Raw genomic sequence first — 14,340 nt, forward strand, 5'->3', positions numbered from 1 at the left:
TATTTATTTATTTGACAGAGAGAGACAGCTAGAGCAGGAACACAAGCAGGGGGAGTGAGAGAGGGAGAAGCAGGCTCCCCGCTGAGCAGGGAGCCCGATGTGGGACTCGATCCCAGGACCCTGGGATCATGACCTGAGCCGAAGGCAGACGCTTAACGACTGAGCCACCCAGGCGCCCAGTCCAAGTGCATTCTAAAAGCACTACGTTTTTACTCCCCCAACATGCTTTATATTTTTGATGTCATATTTTAGATGTTATTTTGTGTATTCCTTAACTAATTATTATACATCTAGATGATTTTTACTATTTTTGTCTTCTAACTTTTGTAGTAGCTGTGTAGGTGATAGGTCTACTACATTTACTATATGTTTATCTTTACTAGTGAGACTTTTTTCCTCATAATTTTCTAATATCTAATTATGGCCTTTTCTTTCCTGTTTAAAGGAGTACATTTAACATTTTTTAAGGCTCATTTGGTGTTGATGAACTTGTAGCCTTTGAGAAACTCTTTCATCCCTCCTTTAATTCTGAATGATAACCTTGCCAGATTTAGTACTTTTGGTTGGAAGTTTTTTTTCTTGCACTTGTGCTCTTGTTCTCTAGCACCTTGCACTTTTAAAAAAATATATATATTTTGTTATTTGAGAGAGCAAGAGAGTGAGCAGGGGGAGGGACAGAGGAATAAGCAGACTCCTCACTAAGTAGGGAGCCTGTTGCTGGGCTCAATCCCAGCACCCTGCGATCATGACCTGGGCTGATGTCAGACACTTAACTGACTGAGCCATCCAGTTGCCCCAGTACTTTGCACTTTTAATATGTCATGCCAGTCCTTTCTGGCCTGTGAAGTTTCTGCTAAAATATCAGCTGATAATGTTGTGGGAGCTCCCTTGTATATTATAACTAGTTTTTTTTTTTCTGGCTGCTTTTAATATTTTCTCTTTAACTGTTGGCACATTGATTATAATGTGCCTTGCTGCAGGTCCCTTTGGGATTCATCTTATTTTGGATTCTGTGCTTCCTAGGCTTGGGTATCTCTTTCCTTCATCAGGTTAGGGAATTTGTCAGCTATTTTTTCAGATAGGTTTTTGACCCCTTTCTCTTTATCTTCCCCTTTTGAAGCCTCTGTAGTGTTGATACTACTATATTTGATGTTACCCAGAGTTCCCTTAAAATATCCTCATAACAACTTTTAGCTGTTTTTAGTGGTTAATTTCTACTATGTTATTTTGTAGATTGCTAATCTGATCTGCTATTGATTCCCTCTATGGTATTTTTCAATTATTGTATTTTACAGCTATTATTAGTTCTTTTTATATTTTCTATCTTTGTTGAAGTTCTCATTATGTTCATACATTCTTGAGTTCATTGATCATCTTTATAACCAGTACTTTGAACTATTTATCTGGTATTGCTCATCTCCATTTCATTTAGTTCTTTTCCTGAGATTTTGTCTTTTTCTTTTATTTGGGCATATTCCTCATCTTGCCTAATTCTGTTTCTGTGATTTAGGTAGATCAGTTAGCTCTCCCAGTCTTGAAGGACTGGCTTTATGCAGAAGGTGTCCTGTGGGGCCCAATAGCACAAATCCACCTGGGGACCTAAGCCAGGTACCCCAGGATTATCCCCTGTGTGGCCTGTGTACACTCTTCTATTGTGGCTGGTTCACAACTGGTGTGGAATCTGGTGTGCAGAGCTGTTCTCTGGCATGGCTGTCTGCAAGGTCTGGCTACAAGTGCTATGGACCAGCTGGTGAGCAGAACTGACCTCTGTTCCATCTAGCTGAGAGGCCTGGCTGCAGCTGTCTTAGGCATGCTGCATGGCTTGCCATAAGGTTCAGCTGTGACTATTATAGGTGTTCTAGAGTGTGGTGCTGGACCCCCAGGATGATGGTGCTTGGGATGGGCTCTGGTGGCAGCCAAGGCTATCTGCCAGGAGCACTAGGGTGGGAAGCCACTTAGGAGGGTCTCTGGTGCTTTTTGATGGTGCCTGCCAAAAGCGCTGGGGCAGGGAGCTGCTTGGGAGGATCTCTGGTGCTTGGGTGGAGTCTCCATTTCCTACTGCCCTCTATCTAGCTCTCCTGAAGAAAAACCCCACTGGTTTTCAAGGCCGACTTTACAGGTGTTTGTCTTCCGAGTGCCTGTCCCTAGGGCTTTGAAGACCAGTTTGGAACTTGCAACTCCTCTTCCTCAGCCTTCCTGCTTGTGTGTTGTCACACCAGAGATGTGGTTATTGGCAAAACTGTCTCTGCCCCTTCTACCCATCTCAATGTGCTTTTTCTTTATTTCCTTAATTGGTTTTAATCTGTTCCTCTATAGTTTGTTCTCAGAGATAGTTCTATATGTAATTGTAGGTTTTGGTATGTCCGTGTGAGCTCAGGATCCTTCCACTCCACCATTTTGATTCCATTTGCCCATTTTTAAATTGGATTGGTTTTTGCTATTGAGCTGTATGAGTTCTTTATGTATTTTGGGTATTAATGCCTTATCAGATAAATTGTTTGCAATTTTTTTTCACATTCCTTAGGTTGATAGTTTTGTTGATAGTTTTGTTGATAGTTTCTTTTGCTATGCAAAAGCTTTTTAGTTTGATGTACTTGCCCTTGTTATATTTTTTTACTTGTGCTTTGGGTGTCATATCCAAAAGCCTTTCCAATACCCATGTCAAGGAGCTCTCTTCTTCACTTTTCTTCTAGAAGTTTTATGGTTTCTGGTCTCACATTTAAGTCTTTAACCCATTTTGAGTTAATTTTTGTGGGTGGTGTAAGATAAGGGTCTAGTTTCATTGTTCCAGATGTGAATATCCCATTTTTCCAGAACTATTTATTGAGGAGACTGTCTTTTCTCCATTAAGTATTCTTGGCTTTCTTCTCATATATGGTAAACTAATATTGACCATATATGTATGGGTTTATTTCTGGGCTTTTGATTCTGTTCTATTAGTCTATTTGTCTGTTTTTATGCTAGCACCACACTATTTTGATTACCCCAGCTTTATAATGATAGCTTGAAATCTTCTTTCTCAGGATTGTGTTAGTTATTTGGGGTCTTTTATAGTTACGTATAAGTTTGATTGTTTTTTTATACCTCTGCAAAAAAAAAAAATCTTAAAAGCAGCTAGAGTGTAATAGACACTAGCAGACCCCAATCCAAGAAATGTTAAAGGAAGTCCCTCAGAAAGCAGCAAAATCCTATTACAAAGAAATAGAAATCCACACAAATGAATGAAGAGTGCTGGAAATATCAACTACTAGAAAAACATGTAAGTTGTTGTCTCTGCTTATAAAGGGTTTAAACCTATTAGGGAAGTAAAAGTCTTGGTTGGAGGAATTATAATTCAACAAAATTGGCCTAATTTATCATTAAAGTTTACATATTCAGAGAATGTATTTTATTTTTTTTCTGTAATAATTCAGTTTTATTACTCTGGCTAAGAGATCCGAAGGTAGCTTGAGGTTTACATTTTTTTTTCATAGTTCTTCCGTCAAGAGTTTAAGTGCTACATTGCCATTATAAGATGGCTGCAAATTATTTGATTCTTACTTATAAAACTTTAATTTTGCATGTGTATGTGACATGTGTTCATGAAAAAATACATATAAGCAAAATGAACTCACATCACACAGAAATAAGCACTTAAGTTTTTGATATATGTGTGTATACATATATGCATGTGCACACAGTACTTGGGATTTAATTCTACATATGTGAACTGGCACCAAATATACTGCTATGAAACCCGTTATGTTTTACTTTACAATATAGAATGAATACATTTTCATGCATATGTGTATGAAACTTTCCAATTGAAAAACAGACCTGGAGAGTGGGTCAAAATACAAAATCTGATGAGATTCTAGTACCAAGCAAACTCCCTAAAACAAAATTTCACCAGATGATTAAAAGTAAAATGAAGATCAAAGATATATCAGAAAATGCTAACAGAAAGAAAGCAAGGGCCAGATTTTAATATCCGACCCCCCCCCCCCAAATCAAAGCCTAAAGCACAGAGGATAAGGATGACTGCATGAATGCCTTTGCTTCCAGTGCATCATCACAACCTTGTTTCTTACTCTTATCTCTCCTTTAAGTCTTTCCAACTCATCTGTGCCTCTTATCAATTCAAGGTCCAAATGGCTCCTGGGAATGTCCTCTTTAAACCCCCAGTCAGGTCGGGTCAGTCCTCCTCTAAGATTTCCTTCTGCTTCCTTGCTTACACCTTCTTTGGAAGGTTGAGGATTTCCTTCTGCTCCTTTGGTACATCTTCCAAAGAGCAGTCTGCCTTGGCCTTTAGCATATTCTGTGGTTTTCCTTCATTTTCTTCAGAAGACTTTTGCATGTTGAGTAGTTTTCTGTTATTTCTTTTGAACAAATTAATCCTGCAGAGATCCAGGGGATTTTCCTCCTTCATCCCTCACTTGATTTGTGTTGTGCACAAAAGAGCAAGAGTCCTGAAAGCATCCAGGGCACTTTTCTTTCTCCAAAAATATGGAGCTCAAGAATGTATTGTTTTAACCCATGATCTAAAAGACATTTAATGGAATTAGAATAGACCTTACTTTTAAGAACTTTATTTCACAGCAACCTCTCAAAAGTATCTTGGCTTCCGTATATCAGAATAATGGCTTAAAATGCTGTCCCTTCGTTCTCAATATTAGTAACTATCTAGTGGATTTTATGGTTGATATGTGTTAAACTCTTCAACATATTTCTCCTCTACTCACCCTCCCATTGCTGTATATTTCACATTTTTATTAAAATGGTTCTCATTTATGTTTACCATGATATGAATATAGTTTACTATAAACCCAAGAGAATCCTTCTATTAAACGTATTTACTTGAACATCTTTTATTTTATCTAGAATTATCAATTGCTTTGTTCATTCATTTGCTTAAATTTCCATGCCCCAATCATTTCTTCCCTACATGATGCACCATTATACCTATCAGAAAACTATCAGTATTATTGCTCCTGGGTTCATTGCTTGGGATTCCTGCTTCATCACTCTTCCTGGGATTTCCATTGGCAACCATCCTGGGAATTCCCTTTATTGTTTTTATATGCTGCCTGGATTCTCTCTCTCTCTCTTTGGAATAGCTCTTTGTAATTGTGGAGGTCAATAACTTTCTGAGAAGAATCCATACAACAGTCACTTTTTTTAAAACTTTTTTTTGGTGGGGGGAGGGAGCATATTCATATTTGGAGATGTTTTTGTCTGTAGTAACTTTTTTTCCCCCTAAAGTTCTTGAGTTTATTAATTTTCCACAGATTTCTTTGTTCTTCTCTGTGGAATTGTTTTAACTTGAGAGTGGACGTCCAGGACTGGTCTCTAAATTTATCTTTGCATTGCCCTTTTCTTCATGTTCTGATTCCTAAGAAAATTTTCTCACCTATATTTCTCAACACTTAAATTAAATAGTTTTGAGGAGGCATTTGCCTGCTTTTGTGGCTCTAGAAGTAAATTGAGCAAGGGGTCTGATAGTTCAATAGTTCATATATAGGATTTTATTTAACTTTGCTATTTTTATCTCATTCTCACCATTTTTCTGGAGTTTTGGGGTCCATACCTCTCAGATTTCTCATGAGAACAAACCTTGGGTCTCCTTCCTGAGGCAGTGACAGCTTGACTGTGCATGGTGGTGAATATGATCTAGGGGTCCAAATACTGTATTCAGATAGTAAATCATTCTCTCTCTTTCAGCTCCTTTCTCAGCTCCTTATATTCCTTGCTGCCTCCCCACCCCTGCCCCCATCACTTTATCGTCTGGAATTTGTGAAGTGTTCTTCGGAATAAATTGACACTTCAGGTTCTTTCGTGTAGCTTCCTCGATTCTGAAGTTTTTATATGTTTTAATCTTTGTCACTTAAGTGACAAAAGGGAGAAGAGATACATGTTTTGGCCAATTCATTTTTTTTTTTTAAAGATTTTATTTTATTATTTATTTGAGAGAGAGAGAATGAGAGATAGAGAGCACGAGAGGGAAGAGGGTCAGAGGGAGAAGCAGACTCCCCGCAGAGCAGGGAGCCTGATGTGGGACTCGATCCCTGGACTCCAGGATCAGAACCTGAGCTGAAGGCAGTTGCTTAACCAACTGAGCCACCCAGGCGCCCTTGGCCAATTCATTTTTAAACAGAAGTTTAATGTTGTATCATAAAGCCCTCACATGGATAAGGAATGGAAAGCTTGAAATCAAACAACACCCTCTACGACACTTCTACTGGTTTGTGATGAAAATCCAGAGGCAGGAAAATCATACTGTTTCAGAAATCATGAAAATCTGAACTATGGCAGTGATAGAACTGGGTTGGAAGACTGTGAGTGTGAGAGGGGTTTAGGAGATGGTTCAACCAAATTTAGTGACTAGCTGAATTTGGGGGTGAATGGAATGAATGGAATAGAAAGTTGAGGATGACTTCAAGGCTTTGACTTCATGACTGGATGGAAGCCATTACCATCCTTTTACACAAAGAGATTGTGGGAGTAAGATTAGCAGAACAATAGGTTAGTTCTGTTTTTAAACTTACTGAATTGGAGATGCCTGGATCTCACCCAAGTATAGATGGTCACCAGATAGATACTTTGTTTTGAAATGCAATGACTGCAGTAGGTACTAGAGTCATCCTTCATGGTGTAGTTGTAATGAGCTATAATAATTCTATTTGTTGATATAGCAGTATTTTCAGATACCTTGACTCAGCAGATATAAGTAATGTAGTGAATCCATTTCAGAAGCATTTGCCTTCACTTGAAATGAGAAAGAATTATAAGACCTCTGAGATTCATGTTTATAGTATTAGGCGATGATATATAGAGAGCAGGATCTGAAGCCTAGAATTTGGATTTGTCAGAGTTGATAATTTCCTTTCTTATAAAAATGAATTATTGGTCTTCCAGTCATCTGGAAGTGAATAAATATTAAAACAAGAACTTGAAGTACCCCTAAGGACCACCTAAATTCTTCTAACCCTTAAAAAATACATCAAGTACAAATATTTTCAGATTTGCTGCAGAAGTATTGTAGATTTGAAAGCTTAACAGAATGGCTTGTGATGGACTTGCTTAGAATAAAAGTAGCATGTAAACATCGTGTCACACACATTCTTTTTCTCTTATTTTCTTTAATTTTAGCAGAGAAGTCATCCTTTAGCCTTTCAAATAAAGCTAATCCTTTCTGTCTTATAGGCTTCATATTTTTTTACCCAACAAATTTCTTTTTTTCAGTCATTCCTTTCTTCCATCCATCCTCTGAATAGACATTTTATAGATGACTTCTATATGACTCAGTGTTAGGCTGGCCAGAATGTCAAATTAGCCTGCGTATTGGTGGTTTGCATCCCTCTTGGGAGCTTTCCCAATCTGTAATTGGCCCCTGTCCTCAGGGCAGGTAGAGACTAAAGAAACAGGCAGGCCATTCCAGGTTGGTAGGTGGGAGTTTGAATAAGCAAAGGGAACTTCCATATGAGGCTTGTCTTGTGTGGCAGCAAGGCAAATGGATCCCCACATCCACCCTCCTATTCTTAAAAGTTTATAAAGAGACCCTAAAACTTTGCTCCATCATGTATACTGTGCAGGTGTTTTTAACACCACATCACCATCTCAAGGTTATGACCTTGGAGCAGCCTCTGGGAGCAGGAAAGGTAAGTGGAACCCACATTCTAAGGACAGGGAAGAGGGTGAGGAGCCTCCAAATGCCCTGGTCCAGCTCCCAGGTCAGGCTCATTCATGTCTTTTTGATGATATTCCCCAACATGTGTTTAATAGCCATTAGACAGCAGTGCAAGTTGAATCAAGGGTGGTCCTAACGGTAGCAGTTAGGCAAGACAGAAGAGACAGAAAAAGCACTCTCCTTGATTTTTTTTTTCGCTCATATATGTTCCTATACTATATAATGAAAGATCCTTTTAGAAGGATGTTGCATTCCTGGAAAAATTCTCCAAAGTAGCTCACAGGTTAGTATACAGTAGACATCAATTGACCATGTTGAAATTAAATATATTTTTTGAAAAATATCAGAAAATTAGCCAATATATCACTAAAATACCTATTTTCATTGACATAAAAAGAAAAGTGTGACTAATATTTTTGATTGTTTTATTTTAAATATTTCCCATATCACAATTAAATGCCTAAGTCATGGTCTGATTTTTCTGATTTTTTTTCAAAGATTTATTTGTTTTATAGAGAGAAGGAGGGGGGAGAGAGAGAGAGAGAGAGAGAGAATGAGTGGGGGTAGGGGCAGAATCTCAAGCAGAATTCCCGCTTAAGCACGGAGTCCAATGCGGGTCACCATCCCACAACCCTGAGATCATGATCTGAGCTAAAATCAAGAGTTGGACGCTTAACCTACTGAGCCACCCAGGTGCCCCTGATTTTTTTATTTTTATTTTTAAATATACCAGTAATTGAACAGAATAAGACTGAAAATAAGGACTACCTGTTACAAGGGTAGGGGAAAGGTTATAACAAAAGAGAACTTGTATTTTAAATGATAATCATTCAACTATCAGTATAAACCTTTCCAAGCCAGTTTAACCTAGTGTCTGACAAACTTGTATTGCTTGATATATATAAGTATGTACCAGACATGGAGTTAAAAATGTAGAATTGGTTATAAAGATGATCACCTGTTTCCCATTTTTTGAAGGAGCTCACAATCTGCAGAGAGGCAGTAAAATAAGGCAGTCTTTAAAATTTATGGTATTAATCCAACTTTGGAACCCAACTGAGAACTGGAGGAGAATTGGCTTTCAATGACGCTGCTTTCCTACAGAATGAGAACGAAGCTATTAGTTTAAAAGGTATTCGAGTGATATACAACACGTACGGGAAGTAATTTTCTCTCAAACTTTTATATTAAATAGCATTATGCCCATTACTTTCAGATGGTTTTGCTGTCTACTTTTAAGGAAACATGAGACTATATTAGATCATATCTTAAGCCCTCTTTATTTTCATTCTAGGATTATATAAAAAGAGCAAAGCATCATTTGAAATGAGACTTCTCATTAGAAGATTTGAGTCTTGAGGGAATTTTTAATACAAAGTTACTGAGAACTGGTACAAGCAAAAGAAAAAAATGATGGTTTCTGTCACTGTTTGTGTGATACCACACCTTGTAAAACAGTAAAACACGCTTCAGAGAGAGTTTTTCAGGCATGTTTTGTTTTTGGTTCTGTAGCAAATTTTTGAAGATAACGGTTTGACAATAGTTTTTCTGTTATTTCTACCATAAATGTATTTGAGTAAACCCTTTAACTTAAAATCTCAATGTAGGTGAAGAAAAAATTATCCAGTATGTAGTAGATTTGATATCAAGTCTCAAATTATACCACATTTCCTCCCCCACCTCACCACAGAATGTAGATTTACCTCCAAAACTAGGTAAGAATTATCGTAATCAAAGGAAAGGGACTTGTCTTTCACTTATTTGTAACTTGATGTTTTCTCTCCATTTCTATTATTTTGACTGAAAACTAGCAGCAGTAGGTTAAAGAGGTAAAAATACACAGTCAGCTGGATTTTTCTCCAGAGGTTAACTTAGTGATTACAGGAGAATGAGTCTGCTATGGGGAACACTACAGATTCAAGCAACTCTGTAGACAGAGGCACTCCTCAGCAAATTCAGAAGAGGGAGCATTCCATGTGGCTGTTCGATACTGGGGTGGTTTGCTTTTATACATTCGGCTGGGAGGAAATCTGATATACGGAATAAGAGAACCTGGAATATGGGTGCAGGCTTCCAGTTCATTTACCTAGAATGTGATTCCTGTCCTCTCCACCTGTTTGTGGGGATACCCCACCCACTTTTTCTATCTTTTGCACCCCTGGGTTGACAGATGTTTCCTAAGATTAGAAATCTTTTCCATGTGTGGCTGTCTCAGCCTCCAGTAAAGGTTTACAGAACTGATAGAGAAAAATATCAAGTTCCTTGTTAGTGGAGGCAAAATTTTTACAAACTATATTTTCTGACTAATAGAAATAATTTTGTTTTTAATCTTCAGAATAATCCATACACCATTAGCTCTGTGTGTACAGGCACTCCTTGATAAGAGGTAGAATCATGAAAGAGTGTGGATTGTAAGTTGCAGGGGTGTGGATGGAGATATTATGGGTGAATAATCCTTCTCCTCCTGCCAAATCTGTTCAGACAGATTGTGAAAAACATTCGCTATCAGAGTCCCTCTGCTTTGTGGCTGCACCATCTTCCTTAGGCATTAGCAGTCAAGAAGAGATCTATTCTAAACATCCTCTGTAAGTATGGTTGCAGGTCTTCTGTTTGAAGTAGAAATATTAATAGATAATTCTGAATCTGGGAAATTCTGCAAGAGACAAACAGTACTTTACAAAATTCTATACCAGGAGGGGTAGGAGAAAATGTCATTATTCTGTTTGTTAGGTCGAATGAAATCTGAATGCAAAATCAGCCTCTGTGTTTTCAGTGTATTTCCTGAGAAGTGAAATTGCTGTCCATGTTTTGAAGACTCACAGTGAAGAGATTACAAGAATAAAATAATGCATTTCATGGTAACTGGTTTCAAAGTGATTAAAAGAGGCTTTCACTCATTAGAAAAAAATGTAATTGAATATTATTTGAATATTATAGCTCTAGCCATATGACATCTTTCGTGAAAATTAATGAATATTAGTTTTCTGGACCATTAAGCAGAGCCTGGAGCAAAGATCAGAGTTGTTTTGTTGTGAATTTTCTTCCTCATGAACTTTGGTGCCTAATATAATTCCCTTTTTTTAGTGATTTACTTGAAGAAAACTTATTAGCTTCATGAATGACTTCCATTAGAGATTACCTAGCTAATGAAATGGGCAGGGATGGAAAGCTTGATGATCTAGTTCTTCCTTTGGCAACATCATGTTAGAGTCAACAGTTGCTTTCCAGAAGCTCACACCCATTGTACTTTCTTTAACACATAATAACTTATTTAGAGGGCTATCACTAGGTTAAATGAATCAAAGAATTCTGCTTATACAAGTTGATGATGACTCTGATTTTCCTTGGTGAAAGAGCAGTGTGTGATGCACACTGCAAAATTTGATGGAGCATACTCTACCCTCTCCTTTTTCCCTGAATTTATACCAGAATTGCTGTATTAGTAAATGAAATATAATTATCATTTCATTTTGACTTGACACTTGAAAAAGCATCCTCCTGTTTATATGATATGATGAGGTAGATGTTAGTAACCAAAGTCTCCCACATACCTTCCTTAACCGAGAATTCTGTAAACATCAAATCATTTAAACATAGAAAAGGTATGTGATCTTGCTAGAAAATGACTTTATTATGTTCTTATAAAAAAATAAAGTTGTTGCCTAAACTCAGTGGTTTTTGTTCTCCTTTTTAAGAGCACTGACCCAGTTATAAAGCAGATAAAGTCGGAACTGCTGTGCTTGAATCTGAGGTGGTGGGTGCTAAGTCCTAGCTGCCAAGCATTTCCTTGCCCAGTGAAGCTTCTCTCAGGAACTCCAGGGCTTCTCAGAACACAATCTGAAGCACACTAGGCAACATGATCTCTACGATCTCAGAAGAGGATTCCAATCAGTGATTTTTGTTTGCATGTTATTTGCTCTGTACTCTGCTTTACCTCACGTGTAATTGGTGGGGTATCATCCAAGTATGGTAAGATTTGGTAAATGGAAAAGCCAAAGAATACTTGAGGGCACAAGGAGCCAGTCATGTGAGGCAGAGAGGAATGGAATGGGTTGTTTGGTAGTAAATAGGGAGATAGGAAAGGAGCCATTGCTCTTTAAAGGTTATTTCACTCTCTAGTCTTTCCTTCCTTTCCTAGGGACAATCACTATAAAAAAATCTCATGTGTATTCTTTCAGGATGTATTATAATTTCACTATCCATAAATATAGAAATGATGCCATGCTAGATAATTCTGTCATCCTTTCACAGGGTCCATGCTAATCTTCTCTGTATCATTCCAATTTTAGTATATGTGCTGCTGAAATTGCTTTCTAGACTAGATAATTTCTGCAACTTGCTTTTTAAATTCAGTATTCTTTTAAAAACTACACTGATGCCTATTGGTCTAATTAATTCATCCAAATGTATTTTACCATATATCAAAATTCCCTATTAATGGGAAAAATATGGTACAGTATACCCTATGACAAATAATGTTGTAGTAAACATCTTTTTATTTGTAATCTGCTACATAAGTGTAAGATTCTCTTCATGTTACATACCTAACAGATTTTTTTGGCAATTGGGTGAGCAAATTTCAACCTTACTAGAAACTGTGATTTCATTTTCAAAAGTGGTCATAGACATTTTTAACAGTACCTCATGGAGGTTTCCATCCATAACAACTTGACAGTCTCAGATATTTCATTTTCTTTTCCATTCCAGTGGTTGTGAAATAAGATATCAGTGCTTAATGTTAACTTGCACAATCCTTATACCTTAACAGTTTGAACACCTTTTCCTATACTAATTTCCTCTTAGGAAACGCATTTCAACATGCAATTTATTTTTCTACCTGTTTTTCAAATTCTTTTATGGAGGCAAAGCTAATCCTCTGTTGTATGTTGCAAATACATTTTCCTGCTCTGTTGTTTCTTTACTTCTGATGTGATACACTTGTCATGCCTATTCGTGATAATTTATGCTTTCGGTGTCTTGTGGCAATTTACACATAGAACATATATCTATATATGTATATAGATATAATCCATATTCTATATATATTTAAAGTTTGTCCACATTTAGATTTTAATGTACCATCTTTAAATTTTTTTTCAGGGTGGCTTTTATTTTTAACTTTTTATTTAAATACAATTTAATTAACATATATTGTATTATTAGTTTCAGAGGTAGAATTTAGTGATTCATCAGTTACATACAACACCCAGTGCTCATTACTTCAAGTGCCGTCCTTAATGCCCATCACCCTGTTACCCCATTCCCCCCACCTCCTCTCCAGCAACCCTCAGGTTATTTCCTATAGTTAAGAGTCTCTTATGTTTTGCCTCCCTCTGTTTTTGTCTTATTTTACTTCCCCTCCCCTATGTTCATCTGTTTTGTTTCTTAAATTCCACATATGAGTGAAATCATATGGTATTTGTCTTTCCCTGATGGACTTACTTTGCTTAGCATAATACCCTCTAGTTCCAGCCACATAGTTGCAAATGGCAAGATTTCATTTTTTGATGACTGAGTGATATTTCATTGTGTGTGTGTGTGTGTGTGTGTGTGTGTATGTAAAATCACATCTTCTTTATCCATTCATCTGTCAGTGGACATCTGGGCTCTTTCCATATTTTGGTACCATGTTTAAATTTTTTCCAATGTGATTGTAGCATTTTACGTTCTCAGGGTAAGCAAGTTTGAGTTGCTTCACATACTTACCAACACTTATTGTCAGTCTTTAATTTCAACCATTCTACAGTATATATTGTAGTATCTAATTGTGGTTTTAAATTTTATTTCCCCAGTGACTAATGATGAAAAGTATCATCTTTGTGCTTTTTGGCCGCTCATGTATTTTCTTTTGTGAAGCATCTGTTCAAATTTTTTGTCCAAGTTTAAATTGGGTTGTAGTTTTGATTAAATACAACTCATTTTTTAACACAGATTTTTTAAACTGCTTAATTAAAAAAAGATAGGTTTAACAGCCTATTGAAAATAGTATAGGTATCACATATACCCTTCACTGAGTTTCCCCCGATAGTTACATGTTATATAATTGGAGCACAATATAAAGACCAGGAATTTGACACTGATACAATGTGTACATATTTTTCATTTTATCGTATGTGTAGATTGTATAACCATCACTGCAGTCCAGATACAGAACTATTTCATCATGCCTTGTGCTATCCCTGTCTAGTCTCTTTCATCCATCCCTCCCATGTTTAACCTTGCATAACCCTGGCAAACACTAATCTGTTTTCCGTCTGTATAATTTTTTATAAATGGAGTCATATAATATCTGTCATCTGGATATTTTTTTTCTCCTAACATAATGCCCTTGAGATCTAAGTTGCTGTATCAGTTTATTTTTATCGCTGATTAGTATTTAAGGAATACTAATGTATTCCTGGGATGTATCTATTCACCTATTGAGGGATATTTTGGTTGTTTCCAGTTTGAGGCTATTAAAATAAAGCTGTTATGAATAGTCATTTGTAAGATTTGTGTGGATGTTTCATTTTTTCCAGGATAAATGCCCCAGGAATTCAATTGCTGGCTGTATTGTAGAGGTATATTTAATTTTATAAGAAATTGTCAAACTATTTGAGAGTTATTATATTTTACATTCGCACTGACAATGTATGAGAGACCCAGTTTCACTGCATCCTTTCTAGTATTTGGTA

The 14,340-nt window shown here is 36.8% G+C and overlaps 1 protein-coding gene, 1 non-coding gene and 1 pseudogene across 13 annotated transcripts in view; 1 reads left to right on the forward strand and 2 right to left on the reverse strand.

Moving 5' to 3' along the window:
- Nucleotides 1-14,340, forward strand: part of UNC13C (unc-13 homolog C) — a 650,938-nt gene that overhangs the window by 135,295 nt on the left and 501,303 nt on the right. The gene's annotated exons all lie outside the window — the stretch shown is intronic.
- On the reverse strand, nucleotides 3,990-4,336 carry LOC113910155 (annotated as a pseudogene).
- LOC113910627 lies at nucleotides 11,874-11,976 on the reverse strand. The gene has a single exon (XR_003516138.1). It is a non-coding gene; the product is annotated as a U6 spliceosomal RNA (small nuclear RNA).

Source organism: Zalophus californianus, chromosome 6 (genome assembly GCF_009762305.2).
Source record: "Zalophus californianus isolate mZalCal1 chromosome 6, mZalCal1.pri.v2, whole genome shotgun sequence".
NCBI lineage: Eukaryota > Metazoa > Chordata > Mammalia > Carnivora > Otariidae > Zalophus > Zalophus californianus.